The sequence below is a fragment of the Caretta caretta genome, chromosome 9 (assembly GCF_965140235.1).
Source record: "Caretta caretta isolate rCarCar2 chromosome 9, rCarCar1.hap1, whole genome shotgun sequence".
Classification (NCBI taxonomy): Eukaryota; Metazoa; Chordata; order Testudines; family Cheloniidae; genus Caretta; species Caretta caretta.
In genome coordinates, this window is record NC_134214.1 from 73,018,319 (window position 1) to 73,037,404 (window position 19,086).

At 40.5% G+C, this 19,086-nt stretch overlaps 1 long non-coding RNA gene across 2 annotated transcripts in view; it reads left to right on the forward strand.

The window, feature by feature from the left end:
• The window catches only part of LOC125643048 (uncharacterized), a 209,718-nt gene extending 191,958 nt beyond the window's left edge, over positions 1–17,760 (forward strand). For both annotated transcript variants that reach the window (XR_012669970.1, XR_007358566.2), the window contains exons 3-4: positions 7,816–7,908; positions 17,551–17,760. This is a non-coding gene — a long non-coding RNA (uncharacterized LOC125643048). The remainder of the gene's footprint in view (positions 1–7,815; positions 7,909–17,550) is intronic.
• Positions 17,761–19,086: the final 1,326 nt, after the last annotated feature.

The following is a 19,086-nucleotide window of genomic DNA, read 5'->3' on the forward strand; positions in this document are numbered from 1 at the left end:
CAATGTTTATTTTAAAGCTTTTTTCTATTTTTATTGTTTAATTTTTAACAGTTGTGCAACATTATGGATTTCAAGCACTTTTACTGTCTTTATTGATTTAAATGTTCAAGTTGATCAGGACATTATGGTGAGGTCAGATAATTATTTAATGACAATACACAAGAGCCGTCCCTAGGGGACGGCGAATCGGGGTGACCTCTCCCTGCCTCACACTTTGGGGGTCCCCACGGTCCAGTGTGATTGGCCAGCGCCACATGGGCGGTGGTCAAACCACTGGCTTGGGCAGGAAACTCGCAGGGCCGCCCCTTCCACCTGAGGGAGAGTGTGCACCGAGGAGCTCCATGAGGAAGAGCGCATGGCAGCGCCGCAGCCTCCCCAGCCCTGGGAAGGTGGGCAGTGTAGTCCCAGCCCCCTGGAGCCCAGCGGCACTACCAAAGGAGGGCCCTGGTGGGGCGGAGTGTGGGTGGGGCCACACCTGGCTGTTTGGGGAGGCACTGCCTCCCCTGCACGCCCCCGGCGTGGTCAGTCCCAGAAATGACATCATTTCTACCCCAGGCCCGCACCCCCTAGGGATGGCTCTGACAATACATCTGAGATTCAAAAAGTTTAAGTTTTATAAAAGTTAAAACACAAATTGTCAACATCATAGGTAAAAACATACAAACTAAAATGTCCTTAAATCAAACTCTAATACATTCTCAAGCAGCATTTTTCTTATTTTGCCTATCATTACATTTTGATTATTGATGAGTATATTTGTCAGTTTGTGTGTTCATGGTGAAATAAAAGTTTACCAATGTTAACTGTTAAATGTTTACCCTTTTCCCTGGGTAAAATAACAGGGACTATTCCAGAACACTCAGGAACTTTCTGGAACTAATTAAGGCAGGCAGGCTAATTAGGACACCTGTAGCCAATTGGGAAGCTGCTAGAATTAATTAAGGCTAATCAGGACACGTGGTTAAAAAAAAGGCCCTCACTTCAGTTAGTGAGGTGTGCGCATAAGGAGCTGGGAGTGAGAGGACATGCTGCTGGAGGACTGAGGAGTACAAGCGTTAACAGGCATCAGGAGGAAGGTCCTGTGGTGAGGACAAAGAAGGTGTTGGGAGGAGGCCATGGGGAAGTAGCCCAGGGAGTTGTAGCTGTCGCAAAGCTGTTCCAGAAGGCACTCTAGACAGCTGCAGTCCACAGGGCCCTGGACTAGAACCCAGGGTAGAGGGCGGGCCCGGGTTCCCCCCCAAATCTCCCAACTCCGGACCAAACAGAGGAGGTTCCACCAGAGGGGAAGGTCTCTGAGCTGTTCCCCGACTCACATGGTGGATCAGCAGAAACTGCCGGGATTGTTCTTACTCTTTTGTCCCCACGCTGGCCAGTGATGAGGTTATCTGAGTGAACGGCAGATTTGAGCCACAAAAGTGGCCAAACCGAGGGCTACTGTGAATCTCTGAGGCGAGCAAAATCCGCCAATAAGCGCAGGACCCATCAAGGTAAAGGAGGAACTTTATCACAATACATAAACAGAGGTACATCTCAGACGAGAATATAATTGAATTTTGTCTGTTTAAACTTCAGAAATAACCATTATTTTCACTACTTTTCTTAAAAAATAAAAAATGTATAACTATTAAAGTATTAAAACATTGCTCATTTAAAATCTGGCATTTAGGTGACTTTCTGTTGTCTAATCATCTTTTAACTAGTTCTTTCCCCTCAGATTTCACGTTTCTTTTTTCATGAAAACCTGATTCTCTCTAGCTATTAAATGCTTATGTATGTAATTGTAAAAATCAATTAACTCCATTGTGACTGTTCAAGGTAGTCTATGAGAACAGGTCCTGGAGGATTGCTAACTCCCATTACTGTTACTGGGAGTTATCCACGTAATTCCCTTCACAATGATTTGCAAATCTACCCCTCATTTAATGCTTTGAATATTATTTTTGTTCAGTGATAAAACTGGAAAAGATCCTGGTAAAAAGCCATGTTTTATCTGCTCATTTCATTTGCATTGCTTCAGGAACTGAATAGTTTCAAATGACAAGCCATTGATTCTAAAGGTATAGAATTAGGAATAACTCATTGTTCAGTTGAAATACCAATTGGTATGTTTAAGTGCTCTCAGACAGTGATCAAAACTAAGTAAACTTCTTCCCTGAGATATTGGATTATTACCTTGCTTACTTCAATGTTTATTTTATCATATTTCTTGATAAACATAAATTAATTTGCAGTGCACTCCAAAATCATTAAGAAAATATGTTAAGTGGTGTCAGTACAGCACACATGGCATAACTGAGATATTATTGGCCAGATTGCCATCTAGTGTAAATTGGCACAGTTGGCATAAAGTGAAGTCAATGGAGCTATGATGATGTACACTAAATGAGGATTTGACCCTGTTTCAAAGAAGAGGTGACTCATTGTTTATCATTAATTCAAGATTGGAAGAAATGTGGACACGGATAAAAGGAAGACTGATATGTTTTGTGGTGATAGTCCTTCATTTTCAGGACATCAGTGACGCACACCAGGATTTAAAAATTTCAAAACCTCAGGAGCCTAAGTCTCATTGAAAGGCAATGGGACTTCAGCTCCTGTCACTTAGTTGCTTTTGAAATTTTAACCCTAAATACATATCTGTAACAAAACCCAATCCCAACCCACCCCTTGGCAAGCAAATGATATGTGAAAGGTTCTTCAAATGCAAAGAGAAGCAGCTGGATGTTTGAGAGGGACATTTTGTGAAATGTTGTAAGATTCTGAATGGATATGAGTGGAAGACATCGTTTGTCAAGGACAGAAAAAAGGATGTGTTGTAATCAAAGCCTGGAGTTTAGCTCTGTGACTTGATCCCATGCTACCTTAAACTTAATAACACATCAAACATCTGGCAGAACAGACCTAATATTGCTTTCTGTACTGTACAGTATTGCGGACATGTTGTACTATCAATTTAAATAAACTTTAAATCGTTATTCTTGTGGAGAGGAGACCGCTAATTGCACAAAAGTTATGGCCATTTTGTCTTATTTAGTGAAAATTTTTCTATTGGAGAATATATTGACATAAATACAAACATGTTATCAAAACAGTAATATGTGGTTGCAGTAATTGCCACTTAAAATGTAATAACTCATTTTCTGCTATGGTTTATATTATGTCCTAATGATCTTGATAATAAAATAACTGTTTTTTTTTTACTATAAAGATAGATGAGTGACTAAAGTCAATATGTTATGATTAAAATCTGGTCTAGTGAAATTATTTAGACAAATTAAAATAAGTAAGTACCCCCATTTCTAAATTACAGGATTGGATTACAGTAAAATAGCTTATCAATTCTTGGTCTCTCCTTCATTATCTTATACAATATAAAAACTAACAATTTATTCAATTTGTAAAGGGATTTCATGTCTAACTAAAAGTGCCAAATTGATACTACTATGATTGAGATCTGAATCCCATGATTATCCATACAAAGATATAGCAATGGAATTGCAAACTTCATCACTCCTTTGATATTCCTCAAACCTGACTCTAAGGGACCACTTCTATTGCTGTAAGAAAATTCAGTCTTTATACCATCAGGTTATGGCTCTTCTAGTAAGAGTGCCATTATGCTTTTTTTGTTATTATGTAAATAGCTGTCCAAGAGAAACACATCAAAGTTCCTCATCTTGTTTCATATAGACCCATGAACAGTTATCAAATTCTAATATGTTTGTCACTGCCAGCATAGGTTGGGTTTCAGTTAGTGACCATTTATAAAGTTATCTAACTGTATATGGACTTGGAGGTAACTGTATATAATCTGATGGATTATTATTGTTTTCTTAATGTAGGTAGCGTTCTTTAAAGGCCTATTAGAACCAAATCCAAACCTGTTTCATTAATAAGTTCAATTTAGTTTATATGTTTTAAATTATTAGAATTTTAATGAGACCTCACTCTGACTGACAGCAAAATCTGGGAGGGACTTGTCTCATGTATTATTGGTAAAAATGGAGATCCGGCCATGCAACTCATTCTATATCTATATTTTATATTCAGTTCCCTCCCACCCCACACGCACACACTGTATGTTCCCAACTGCCCCCAACCTACTTTAAAATATATATATTATTTCAACAGCTTAGTTCATGACCCCCTCTCAATATAAGCCCTCTTCCTCCTGCCATTCATTGGTTTAGGAGACCACTGGAACTCCAAAGGTTATCCCGCTGCTATCCAGGAGGTAGAATTGGAACCCTGCTGGTGTCATATATAAAAAGTCAAAGTCCACTGCTAATCTTCGCTGGTTTGGTCTCCCTGACCCCCATGTGTCATAGAATCATAGAATATCAGGGTTGGAAGGGACCTCAGGAGGTCATCTAGTCCAACCACCTGCTCAAAGCAGGACCAATGCCCAACTAAATCATCCCAGCCAGGGCTTTGTCAAGCCTGACCTTAAAAACTTCTAAGGAAGGAGATCCCACCACCTCCCTAGGTAACGCATTCCAGTGTTTCACCACCCTCCGAGTGAAAAAGTTTTTCCTAATATCCAACCTAAACCTCCCCCACTGCAACTTGAGACCATTACTCCTTGTCCTGTCCTCTTCTACCACTGAGAATAGTCTAGAACCATCCTCTCTGGAACCACCTCTCAGGTAGTTGAAAGCAGCTATCAAATCCCCCCGCATTCTTCTCTTCTGCAGACTAAACAATCCCAGTTCCCTCAGCCTCTCCTCATAAGTCATGTGTTCCAGACCCCTAATCATTTTTGTTGCCCTTCGCTGGACTCTCTCCAGTTTATCCACATCCTTCTTGTAGTGCGGGGCCCAAAACTGGACACATTACTCCAGATGAGGCCTCACCAATGTCGAATAGAGGGGGACGATCACGTCCCTCGATCTGCTCGCTATGCCCCTACTTATACATCCCAAAATGCCATTGGCCTTCTTGGCAACAAGGGCACACTGCTGACTCATATCCAGCTTCTCATCCACTGTCACCCCAGGTCCTTTTCCGCAGAACTGCTGCCTAGCCATTCGGTCCCTGGTCTGTAGCTGTGCATTGGGTTCTTCCATCCTAAGTGCAGGACCCTGCACTTATCCTTATTGAACCTCATCAGATTTCTTTTGGCCCAATCCTCCAATTTGTCTAGGTCCCTCTGTATCCTATCCCTGCCTCCAGTGTATCTACCACTCCTCCCAGTTTAGTATCATCCGCAAATTTGCTGAGGGTGTAATCCACACCATCCTCCAGATCATTTATGAAGATATTGAACAAAACCGGCCCCAGAACCGACTCCTGGGGCACTCCACTTGACACCGGCTGCCAACTAGACATGGAGCCATTGATCACTACCTGTTGAGCCCGACAATCTAGCCAACTTTCTACCCACCTTATAGTCCATTCATCCAGCCCGTACTTCTTTAACTTGCTGACAAGAATACTGTGGGAGACCGTGTCAAAAGCTTTGCTAAAGTCAAGAAACAATACATCCACTGCTTTCCCTTCATCCACAGAACCAGTAATCTCATCATAGAAGGCGATTAGATTAGTCAGGCATGACCTTCCCTTGGTGAATCCATGCTGACTGTTCCTGATCACTTTCCTCTCATGTAAGTGCTTCAGGATTGATTCTTTGAGGACCTGCTCCATGATTTTTCCGGGGACTGAGGTGAGGCTGACTGGCCTGTAGTTCCCAGGATCCTCCTTCTTCCCTTTTTTAAAGATTGGCACTACATTAGCCTTTTTCCAGTCATCCAGGACTTCCCCCTGTTCGCCACGAGTTTTCAAAGATAATGGCCAATGCCTCTGCAATCACAGCCGCCAATTCCTTTAGCACTCTCGGATGCAACTCGTCCGACCCCATGGACTTGTGCACGAGTCCGGCCCCATGGACTTGTGCACTTGTGTCCTGTCAAGTCCATTCAAAATGCAGTCACTAAGACAATCTTCCTTTCCTGTTGATCTGATCACATCACTCACGCTGGGGCCCCTACATTTGCACTACATCAATTTCAAATTTATCATCTTCAAGGCTCTACATAGCTATGCCCTTCTCTCTTATTGGGTCACCTTCTCTCTCCTGGTGATGTCAGCCTTGATGCCCCATTTATATGCTTCACCCATGACCATCTAGAACTGTTTTGTACATCACACCATGTATGGGAGATGCCTTTGTGAGCTAGTCTCCTAAGCCAATACCCTCTCTTCATTTAAGACACCTCCTGAAGAACCATTTTTGCTGCTACCCCTACAGAAAATTAGGGCCCAATTCAGCAACCTCTTTATGACACCTGTCTAACTTAAAGCACCTGAGTAGTCCCAGTACCTTGCTGAACTGAGGCCTAGTTGATTAAGTCATCTACTTATCCAATTTCACTTATTCAGCTCATATATGCAATGTTCATCTGTATTATGGATGAAGGAACTAGAGAGGGAGAGACATGAAAATACTGGAATTTAATACTGGATACAAAACAGACATCATGAATGGTAACACTTCAATCTTCCTGGACATTCTATAACAGATTTAAAAGTAGCCATACTTGAACAAAAAACCTTCAGAGGTTCGGTCTAGTCTTACTGGAGAGCACCCACATCTGCCGCTAACATCATCAAAAGAATGCCTCCCACCTGAATGGGGTGTGAAGCTGCCATTACAATTTTTCCTCCATGCAAGTAGACCCCTAGATTTTGGCTGAATCAGTCAGAGTTCTTGTGGCAGCACAGTCTCTTTGCTCCCTGCAACAGACTTTTACCTGCCAAAATTATAATTTTAACTTCAGAAATCTTTATCTCTATACCATAATAGTCCTCGACTAAGTGCATGGTAGCACAAATAATGTGCTGTATTTTGCCACTTTACCTTAAACAAAAAAGTCTATAAAATGCTGTAAAATCAACGGTTTTAATGCTGACAAGATCCTTGATTTTCTTGATAGGATTTTGTTTTTCCTATGAGTTGTCCAAACATCATCAATAATCAACATACTGGTGATGTGTCAAAATAGCAATAAAATTAATGTTTTGTCCAACCTCTGAATTTGGCATGGAAGCAGAAAATATCAAGTGATAGCACAATGCTGCAAAAAGTCTTGAGTTGTGGTCCAATTTAAAATAATAAGTGTTTTCTCACTGTTCAGTGAGATATGATTTCAAAGAACTCTGTAACCCACTTCCTATTTCTTTTGCCCTCGGTCTGCTGACTAATATTTGCATTTTTCCTAAAACAACATATCTTCCTCCCTGGATGGAAATTCCTGATAAATGCTTTCCGTTGAACTTCCTTCAGCATTTGCATTAAACAACACTGATGCCAGAGACCATTTCCTGAGGTCTTTGCTTTCTACTTTCTGAACAACATGCAGTATCCTCAAGAGTCCATCATGACTGCCTGCTACCAGTATTTTTGTTGTTCAGTCTTAGGAAGATTTCCAGACTTAATTATAATTATTTCAGGAATTGCTCCAGAAATGGTCTCCTGATTATTCTTTTGGGAACTTCTGACTATGAGTTAAAGGAAAATAAAATAAAATGACTAAATCTGAATAAGCTACTACCCTTAATCAGTGATTCATGCATTAAGCCAATTCTAGGGATAACCTTAAGAATCATTCTACTTTGGTTCGGAGTATAGTTCTGAAATATTTGCAGAAACATTTTGAAAATCAAATTAAACTTATTGTTTTGGGGTTTCATTTAAAAGCTTGTATCTGAGACAATAGTCATGGAAGGTTTTGCTTAGGTTTCAGGTTTTGAAAGATTTTTTTTAAACAATCTAAGTCAGACTGAGTACTTATAACTGAGCTTTGTTTTGTGTTTCAGGTTCAGATGAACCCAAAATACAAAGTGAAACTGGAGTGGTACCAACCAAAACAAACTGAAATCAAAGGAAGTGTTCATAAAACCCCAGATCATGTGAGTTCAAAGTTTCACACAGGATTGTTACTGTAAATTTAGCAGTTATCATATACATTTTGTTCTCTCAAATAATAGCTCCCAGAAAAACAACCATAAAAGGTAAAACTCCAGAAAATAGTAAAGCTGCAAATAAATTGGACTGAAATTTGTTAGAGGGAAGGGGTTGAGCATGATTCCACCTAACACACAGAGGGTTTGGGGCTCCATCAGTAGGATGTGGTTTGGTTGCTTTGAAAGGCAGAGAGGTGAAAGGGGTAGCAGCTCTACATAGCATGATTTCTCTTCAGACCTGTTGGAAAGAATCTGTGAAGATAATGCTGACCCCTTTAGCATTATCTTTCATGCAGTACCTATGTGCAATGTCAAAAAAGTTAGGGGATGAGATGAAAATATTTGCATTCCAGTAGCACCTATGGCAGTGGTCTCCAACCTTGTTATGCACAAAATCACTTTTTGAATTATAACCAACCCAGGATCTGCCGCACCCCTTCCCCAGGGCCCTGCCCCACTCACTCCATCACTCACTCTATCCCTCCATCACTCACTCTCCCGCACCCTCACTCACTTTCACGGGGCAGGGGTGGGGGTGCAGGTGCAGGCTCTGGGGTGGGGCTGAGGGGTTCAGTGTGTGGGAGGGGCACCCAGGCTGAGCCTGGGGCAGAGGGTTGGGGTGCAGGAGTGAGGGGTGCAAGCTCTGGTAGGGAGTTTGGGTGCAGGGATCATATGGTCTCATAGAATCCACTGGACATTTCATTAATTTTATTTGTATTCATGTCATTTGTGGTTTATAAATTCAAAATCCTTCAGGGGTTGTCACAAATCAGTGTAACATTCTCAACTGTGAGGCGTGCATTGGCTGAGCCTGGGGTAGGGGCTGGAATGCAGAAGTGTGGGGTGCAAGCTGTGGAAGGGAGTTTGGGTGCAGGAGGGGGCTCCGGGCTGGTGCAGAGTGTTGGGGTGCAGGAGAGGGTGAGGGGTATGGACCCACGGAGGGAGTTTGGTGCAGGAGGAGTCTCTGTGCTGGTTGAGGGGATTGGGGTGAAGAAGGGGGTGAGGGATGTTGGCCTTGGGAGGGAGTTTGGTGCAGGAAGGGGCTCTGGGCTGGTCCAGAGTGTTGGGGTGCAGGAGAGGATGAGGGGTCTGGGAGGGAGTTTGGGTGCAAGAGGGGGCTCCAGGCTGGGGCATGGGAGGGGGTGCAAGGTGCAGGCTCCGTCCGGAAGGCGCTAATCACAGGTGGCTCCCGATTAGTGGTGAGGGGGCTCAGGCATGCTGCCTGCCCGCCTTGGGCTGCTCCCAAAAGCAGCTGGCTGTTGGCACATCTCTGCAGCCCCGTGGGGTGGGGGAAGCAGATCTCCGTCTGCTGCCTGCGCCCTCAAGTGCTGCCTCCAGAGCTCCCATTGGCTGGTTCCCTTGCTCGGGGAGGAGACAGCATGCAGAGCTGCCTTACCCCCACCCCTGCTACCCGGGGTTGCAGAGATGTGCCACAGCCAGACACTTCCGGGAGCGACATGGAGCCACAGTAGGCAGACAGCCTGCCTGAGCCCTGCTGCGCTGCCGGACTTTTAGCGGCCCAGAGGTCATGATCAAGTGGCAGAAGCTCCAGGATTGACCAATCGATCATGATTGACAGGTTGGTGACCACTGACCTACAGGGATACAGTCATAGACCAGGATCCCACTGTGCTAGGCACTGTACATACACATAACAAAAAGAGAGAAATAGTCAAAGGTCCCCGTCAGTGCAGTTCCCGAGAAGGTAGAGGGGGGATCAGGGCATGCGGGGTAATCCAACAAATCTGGCTACACTGGATTGTTTGGTGTCCACAGAAGCATTCCTGTTTGTCCTGGACCATTTTATTAGGTGGGGAAAAGAGAAACTCAGCAACCCCAAAGTGAGATAAGCATGAAACAAAATATGGCTCCTTCAGTGTTTCTTCAACCAGCTTTAGTCCCCCGGACGCTGAGATTTCAGTGGCATATAATTTAAACATTACATGACTAAACCCCTATGTATCAGTGGTGAAATCTGTACACATCAAGATGTGACGTTACCCTTAGTATGCATCCAAACTGCAGGTTTTGATAGTAATATGCTGTCACAAGCACAACTGAATGTTTCTTATACAAATTTTCAAGGGAACAAAGCAGAATATGGTATGTGCCTCTCTCTCTTTTCCCAAACAGGATTTTCATGACTATTCTCCTCGCATGACATGGCCAGGGAAAAAGGGTTAGAAGCAGCTCCCACTTCATTCATCCTCCCTAAGAAACAAAAAAAGCATCTAGTGGCAGGTGAACCTGAGAAGGTTTGGCACTTCAGTTTAGATAAGTACATTAGCTTTTGATGTTTATCAGAAACTTATTGGAATTTATCTAAGTCGTTTTATCTGGAAATAGAATTGGAACTCGAAGGAGAACAGGCTGTCTGGTGATGTTCTGACCAGGTAGAAATACCACAGACAGATTTTTTTCTCAGTATTTTAAGCAATCTGTTTCTGATTATTTCATGGACCCTTCCTGAGCTAAAGTAAGCAGAGGAGAATTAAGATAGGCTCCACAAAACTGAGCCCTGCACTGTTGTGGGGGCACATTGATCCATGAAGTTGAATTGAAATATTTTAATTTGTGTTTGTGTGTGAGAGAGACACAGAGAGAGATCCATCAGAGAACACTGGAGTCCGCAGGAATCGGGGAGTAGGGAGGGAACCTTGGCATTTGGGTTCTGCCTTCCACAATTGCAAATCTGCTTCTTGCCTCTGCCCCACCTCTTTGTTTCTTCTCTCAACAGGCAAGTTGCAGGTTCCCTCTTATGAGTGCTGCAGGTACACTAAATCGTGTACCTGCACCACATCCTCCACCACCCTGACTAGCCCAGCAAACTGTCTTCTATTGGCCAGGGCTGGTCTAAAGGTTGGTATGCACCTCAGGTCACTTGAGAATAATTTGTGAGCCAGATAGCCTGAGGGAGGAGGAGAGGTGCAATAATAGGCAGCTAACAAGATTTGTGTGCCGGTGGCAAAATGTTCTGGAGCTGATTTATGTGCCTGCTTTTGCCTTCACTCTGTTACTATGAAACACCTCAGTGAACCATCCAAATGATGCTGTGGGCCACCACCAAACCAGAGCAGCAAAAAAAGCATAAATCTGTTAAGTGCGGGAGAGGTTACAATCAGAGAGGAAAGGAAGAATAAGAAAGACAAGGGACCTTGGGACTCATTGGGGGTAAGAACAAAAGAGAAGGGAGTTCTATGAAAGAGATAATGGGGGGAAGAGGAGAAGAAAGAGCTTTTAGGGCTGATGGGGAGGAATGCAAATGGAAGAGAAGAAAGGCCTCAGTACTCCTAGGTGTAGGGCATTGAAGCAAGGAGAATAAAAGGGGCCTTTTGGGGCTTGGTGTGAGAGGCAGTGTAGGAACATAAGAACATAAGAATGGCCATACTGGGTCAGACCAAAGGTTCATAGAGCCCAGTATCCTGTCTACCAACAGTGGCCAAAGCCAAGTGCCCCAGAGGGAGTGAACCTAACAGGTAATGATCAAGTGATCTCTCTCCTGCCATCCATCTCCACCCTCTGACAAACAGAGGCTAGGGACACCATTCCTTACCCATCCTGGCTAATAGCCATTAATGGACTTAACCTCCATGAATTTATCCAGTTCTCTTTTAAACCCTGTTATAGTCCTAGCCTTCACAACCTCCTCAGGCAAGGAGTTCCATAGGTTGACTGTGCGCTGAGTGAAGAAGAACTTCCTTTAAATTGTTTTAAACCTGCTATCCATTAATTTCATTTCATGGCCCCTAGTTCTTATATTATGGGAACAAGTAAATAACTTTTCCTTATTCACTTTCTCCACACCACTCATAATTTTATATACCTCTATTATATCCCCCCTTAGTCTCCTCTTTTCCAATGTGAAAAGCCCTAGCCTCTTTAATCTCTCCTCATATGGGACCCGTTCCAAACCCCTAATCATTTTAGTTGCCCTTTTCTGAACCTTTTCTAATGCCAGTATATCTTTTTTTTGAGATGAGTACACAGTATTCAAGATGTGGGCGTACCATGGATTTATATAAGGGCAATAAGATATTCTCTGTCTTATTCTCTATCCCTTTTTTAATGATTCCTAACGTTCCATTTGCTTTTTTGACCGCCGCTGCACACTGTGTGGACGTCTTCAGAGAACTATCCACGATGACTCCAAGATCTTTCTCCTGATTAGTTGTAGTTAAATTAGCCCCCATCATATTGTATGTATAGTTGGGGTTATTTTTTCCAATGTGCATTACTTTACATTTATCCACAATAAATTTCATTTGCCATTTTGTTGCCCAATCACTTAGTTTTGTGAGATCTTTTTGAAGTTCTTCGCAGTCTGCTTTGGTCTTAACTATCTTGAGCAGTTTAGTATCCTTTGCAAACTTTGCCACCTCACTGTTTACTCCTTTCTCCAGATTATTTATGAATAAGTTCAATAGGATTGGTCCTAGGACTGACCCTTGGGGAATACCACTAGTTACCCCTCTCCATTCTGAAAATTTACCATTTATTCCTACCCTTTGTTCCCTGTCTTTTAACCAGTTTTCAATCCTTGAAAGGATCTTCCCTCTTATCCCATGACAACTTAATTTACGTAAGAGCCTTTGATGAGGGACCTTGTCAAAGGCTTTCTGGAAATCTAAATGCACTGTTCACTGGATCCCCCTTCTCCACATGTTTGTTGACCCCCTCAAAGAACTCTAATAGATTAGTAAGACACGATCTCCCTTTACAGAAACCATGTTAACTTTTGTGCAACACTTTATGTTCTTCTATGTGTCTGACAATTTTATTCTTTACTATTGTCTCAACTAATTTGCCCGGTACTGACGTTAGACTTACCGGTCTGTAATTGCCAGGATCACCTCTAGAGTCCTTCTTAAATATTGGCATTACATTAGCTATCTTCCAGTCCTTGGGTACAGAAGCTGATTTCAAGGATGGGTTACAAACCGTAGTTAATAGTTCCACAATTTCACATTTGAGTTCTTTCAGAACTCTTGGGTGAATACCATCTGGTCCCAGTGACATGTTACTGTTAAGTTTCTCAATTAATTCCAAAATCTCCTCTAGTGACACTTCAATATGTGACAATTCCTCAGATCTGTCACCTGCAAAAGACGGCTCAGGTTTGGAAATCTCCCTAACATCCTCAGCTGTGAAGACTGAGGCAAAGAATTCATTTAGTTTCTCCGCAATGACTTTATCGTCTTTAAGTGCTCCTTTTGTATCTCGATCGTCATGGGGCCCCACTGGTTGTTTAGCAGGCTTCCTGCTTCTGATGTACTTAAAAAACATTTCGTTATTACCTTTTGAGTTTTTGGCTAGCTGTTCTTCAAACTCCTTTTTGGCTTTTCTTATTACATTTTTACATTTAATTTGGCAGTGTTTATGCGCCTTTCTATTTACCTCACTAGGATTTGACTTACGTTTTGTAAAAGATGCCTTTTTATCTCTCACTGCTTCTTTAACTTATTTGTTAAGCCATGAAAAGAAAGCACTTTGCTTATTTAGCTCATAGTTCCTTACTTCAAGGGAAAGCCAGATTTTAATGGTTAGAATGATTGTTACCCCCAAAAAATGCTGAAAGAAGAAATTTTAACACCACTTGCCTCCATGGTTAGCTCTGCAATCCTACTGTGGGCTCTTATGATTGTTAGCCAAGAGGCTGATCAGAATGAACCAGAATTCAAAGGCTTAAAAAAAAATCCCTAGGAAAAAACTCCAGTAGAAAAGAAATCTTAAGGTTACAATGGAGTTGAGTGGGGAAAAAAACCTTTCCGATAGCTTCTTGAACAGATAACATTTTTTTTTTTAATGTGTGAATGTCCTCTGTGAATTATTCTTTGACAATGCACAGGTACAAATAATCTTGTGAAAATTTGCAAGTCAGAATTTGTTACATATTTTTATTGGGTTTTTTTTATTGTTACTGTTCTCTGGTTGAATGACTTACATCATTAGCTAGTGCAAAATGGAAATTTTGAACTAGAAAATAGAAGTCTTAATTAGAGAGGGATTTTCAAAAATGATCAGGCTTGGCTCTCCTTCCATCAAGATCAGTGGGAGTTTTACTTTAGTAGGAAAAGAGTTAAGCCAACGGGGGCATTATTTTTTTAAATTTTAACCAAAGTAAATATTCTTATGCAGTCTTAAAAATTGTTTTTTCTGAATTTGAGCACTTCGGGAGAAGCAAACCCAAAAGACAACACATACAGTTGAAATGGAAGTTGCTATGCCTAATGGCTAGTTGCATATAATATTTTCTACTATTAATTAAGCTTTAATCATAAATTTAGCTTAAATACAAGAATCTCTTGGTTGGGTTGTACCTGTATCAAGGCCCCATTTCTTAAAAACTAGATAGGAGATTGAGATCAATGTCAGAGAAGCAGTAGCACATTGTACTACATTATATAAGATGTAGTTTTTTAAATATACTCAGCAGTCCTTCTTCCTGAGTTGAGGGAGATGAAGTATGTCAAAGAAGTGACATGCTTGATTTATGAGATAGAGAGGAAGGCTGCTAACCTTGCTCCTCTCTAGTACCATGCTGTCTGATTAATGGAGTGTCACTAGTGCCAGTCTTCAGAACAACATGTCACACCTTCCAAACTAACAAAAGGTAGTCAGCAGAACTAGATTGGAGTGGGGAGGGAGGTGACTAGAGATAAAAGGAACCTGATTTTAGAATTCACATAGTAATTAATGCCAAAGTTATGCCATCCTTTGCTCACAGCGAATAGTAATTTACACTGTGAGTAGGTGCCTTAAAATAAATTAATCTAATTCTAAAATAACTTTCTCTACAGTTTGAGTAAGGGTGGCAGGACCTGATCTCCATTGTTTGTTCATTTAAATGTTGCCATAGAATCAATAATTAGTCTAGTAATTTCTTTCTAGTATCTAAAGCCTTTAAATGCGGCCCATGTACGTTTGTATTGAAGGAGTTACAATAATAGAATTGCCAAATGTCTCGGGTTACATAGCATGACTATTTTCGTTCATGTACTGAAGCCCATTTACACTAAAGCTGCTGTGGCAATCGATACAGAACTGCAGCACTAGAACACCAAGAACTATTTTTAAATCTTAGCAATTTATCCTAAAGGACTGCTTGGTCAATATTAAATAGCAATGTAGGACTGCTGCTTTACACCCTTATTTTATCATAATGTAGGAAGATAAAGTATTGATTTGTATTTGTTTTTATATCCTCCAGTATAATGCAAGAATGTCAATTTTAAACACTAAGATTGTATGCCTGTTTTCTTATTGGTTATAAATTAAATTATAGGTAATAGTTGAAATTTAGTTTGAGGCAAAATAAGTGCTGCCAAAAATAAACTAAAGTAGTAATATTTTAAGAAAATAATCTACAGCTAGTGCATCCATTAAACTGAGCTTTTACTATTTGTATTTGTAGTATTGCTGTCTTTAATGTACAATGCACAGGCTTTGATTTATGGATGAGTGCACACAGTTACTTCTAGAAAAGTTGTACAATACTCCATGATGTCAGTTTGTTGGGAGTTCACTTAATTATAGTCACCCTTGGCTTGAATCTGTTTGTACCCTTGAGTTTCACTTTGAGTTCTGGGTTTGAACGAAATCAAAGACATACAGCCATCTGGGGATAGTTTTGCTTTATCTGGAAAAAAAAACAAAAAAAAAACACCAAGTTTCCCCCTGAAATAAGCCAGATCTGGCTTAGTAACAGTTCAGCTAAGGTTCTCTGAAAGTTTTGTTAAATTTGGCAAAACATTCTGGGAAAACAGGATATGTCTAATTGTTTTTTATCTTCTGTGCTGTCAAGTAGGCACCAGTATTTTGTCACCATCTTCAAAGCATAATCCCCTTCTCCCGCAATGTTTTATTTCTCTCCTACCAAGATATAACATTATTTGATCCCATTCCTTAGCTAACAGTCAGAGTATATGCAGGTCTGCTAAACAAAATTACGGCTAATGAGAGAAAATAGTTGTTTCTTTGGAAATCCAAGAAAGAGTAAAAAGGAAATGGGGAATACAGGAGACCGAACAAGATGGAAGATGCAAGCTGGAGCTCTGTACAGTAGTGTTGGTGAGCACTGCTGTTTCTTTACTTCATGTTTTGCAATTTAAAATAAAATTCCTAGCAACCACCAGTGCTGCAGTCCCAATCAATAAAAGACTTAATATGCACAGACAAGAGCCTGTATCTATTATGGGCTTGTAATTGGATTGTAATGGAAATACAAGTAGCCAGAGCTCAAACCAACACACACACACACAAAAAAAAAAAGAGAAAAAGAAAAAGAAACCACCACCACAATACCCCATCCATGTATGGCTGACAAAATGACTATACCTCCTCTTGTTGGATTTTGACACAGTTGCAGGGATGTACATATTTGCAGTCTCCAGGTTTGCATGTAGCTGTTCTTTATCTCCCAGAGTACTATTTCCCTATTTTCTTCATGGATAATTTTTTATTTCTAAAAAGCATTTATAAACTTTCAGTTTTAAGATCAGTACTACTTAGTGCAACTGAAATAAATAACCACAAGTGTTACATCCAGTGAACATACATTAGCACTTTGGCACCACATTTGCTTGAATTCACTATTCTTCCTTCCAATTGTGTGTACTTTTGAATTCTTAACCCTCTGGGGATGCACTGACATTTCCATTAGTCACAAAATGTGAGAGTGTATTGGACATCTATATGCTCATCTTGATAACCTTTAGAAATGCTTATTTATCAGCTAAAGATTCCTTACCAAAAAATCTCCTCCCCTTCACTGTATTGATAGGCTCAAACCAAAACCCTATAGGTAAGCATCCCCAAACTTGTAGGTTTGGTAAAAGGGAGTTGGGAATCTGTATTTTGCAGCTGGCCTTAACTCTGTAAGATTGCAAATACTTATCACTGTTTTCTAAGAATGAGAATTTATTGCAGTTTTTTTTCATTTTTATTTTTTTTACATTTCAGCCTAAAGAGCCTATTCTGTGTTCAGTTAGACATCTTTAATTGAGAGTATTAAATTAAGAGAGTGATGTTGACGTTGAAATGGACAGTTGGTCCATAAATAAAATCAATCTCCTGTTCAGAACTGTCTGGCCCAAAAGGTTATTTAAATTTTTCTGTTAGTAAATGCCAGCATGAGACTTTAGACGTGCTTTACATGTAAATGAGTGGAGGAATGGCACCGCAATCTTTCTGTCTAGATGTGTGATTAGCCACATATTTATATGTGCAAATGTTGGTTTTCGACTGGCTTTAGTAATGTAAGACACCTTAAAAATATATGTAATTGTATTTAATTTGTTAATTAAGAATATACAATGCTTCTGAATATGTAGCTGTGTCTATCTATCTATCTAGATACTTATGCCCTTCATTACCATATTAATTATTGTGAGGCACTGACATAGCACTGTGATGAAAGCCATAAGTCTGAGCAAGGTACAGTCATAACTGCAGCAAGGAGGGCCACATAAGGTACCATGCAGGATCAAGCTCTTAAACTTTGAACTTTTGAAAAATAAGCAAATCTCTGCTTAGAGATTGAAAGTGCCTGTGTGTGCACATTGACAATATATACAATTTTTTATTTTGCAGGTGTATGCAGAAAGCAAATCTACACTGAAGTGCATTTTTGAAGTAAATTTATTACAGCTATTTTGGAGGAAGCCCACTTTGTATTGTAGCCTTTACAAACCACGGTTTTTATTTTGGAATCATCATTTAGTGTAATGCAATACAGGTCTTCCCTCAACCCCGCTCTGCTCCAGGGATGAGATTTGGCATTTGTTGCCTATGGGGCAACCTCAAGTGTTCAAAAATCAGCCTCTCCCTCCCCTACCCCCCCCCCCATAAGATTTGCTTAAAATAATTAGATTTTTTTTTAAATAATACATTTGGGGTACTTTTAATTTGCCTTCTGGTTTCTAAACCTGTGGAGTTTGTTTCATGCTTTTCTCCATAACCATGAGGTCTAGAAACTTACTACTTTAAATGAAAGCTGAGATATTTCTGTAATTCCATGACTAAAGAAGCTGGGGCTTTAAGAAAAACTACAAATATAATAATGCAAGAGTTGCCATTATTATTTGAGTGTGCCCTGGCTCTTTGAAGTGCAATTTTAATTCTGCATTTCTGGACAGCTAATATATTTTGTGTTTAGCAGATAAAGTTTTTGAAAAGTAATCCAAGTACAAAAGATTGACATGTGCCTCTTACCTAAATTTACATTAACAAAGGATTTTGTATAAGAATTTTGTTTTTAAAGATACTAAGATCCACTGGAAAGGGAACTTTTTTCTGAAGACTCTAGGAGCATGTCAAAGAAATGACTGCTCTAACCCATCAGATCTTAATGGATTTGATGGGGAAATACCTCCTTAGTTTGTTGGTCAGAATCTTTTGTTGATCAGTTTGCATCCACCATCCCAAGAGAGGGAGTCCGGATATTGCGCACCATTTAGTCTCTGTAGAAATTCTAACTCCTCATATTTGGGGTCCTTGCATGCAGATCATAGGCTAGGTGGTATGACCAAGTATGGCTTTCCCGTCAACTTCCTAAAAGAGCTGTTTTTATAAAACTCTGAATTTCTCTATAGCAAATAAAATTCAGTGATTGACCCTGAAACAGACTCTTGAAAAATCTTTCTTATAAATTATTTTAAAGCATTTTTGTAGTTGATCATCTACTGAAAATATTATAATACCTGCCATCAGTGTCTTCACTAGGCTATCATGAACTGCCATTTGTCATGTCTTTTAGATTTACCTGTCTATTCCCTTATCAGAGTATAAGCTGCACTAGATGTTAGTGTTTGTGAGGCTAGTTTTCATTTTCTTCTGTTAAGGCCCAGGGAAAGGACAATCCTGGAGGTAAGAGGAATATGAGAATTAGTGTATGTGTCAGCAGAGAGATGCATTTTATCTTAAATGAGTTCACATGTTGAAAACAAAATAAAATATCTGCCATCACAAAAAATGAGATAAAACTACCCCTAAAGTAAAATAATGTTTTAAGAATTCTTCTCTGCACAATTATTTTCCTACTATTTCCCTGTGTTACCACACTACTAGGTTTGTAAACTTGGCAATCAACTGGAAAGAGTTAAATAAAAAATCCTTTTCCTCACCTTA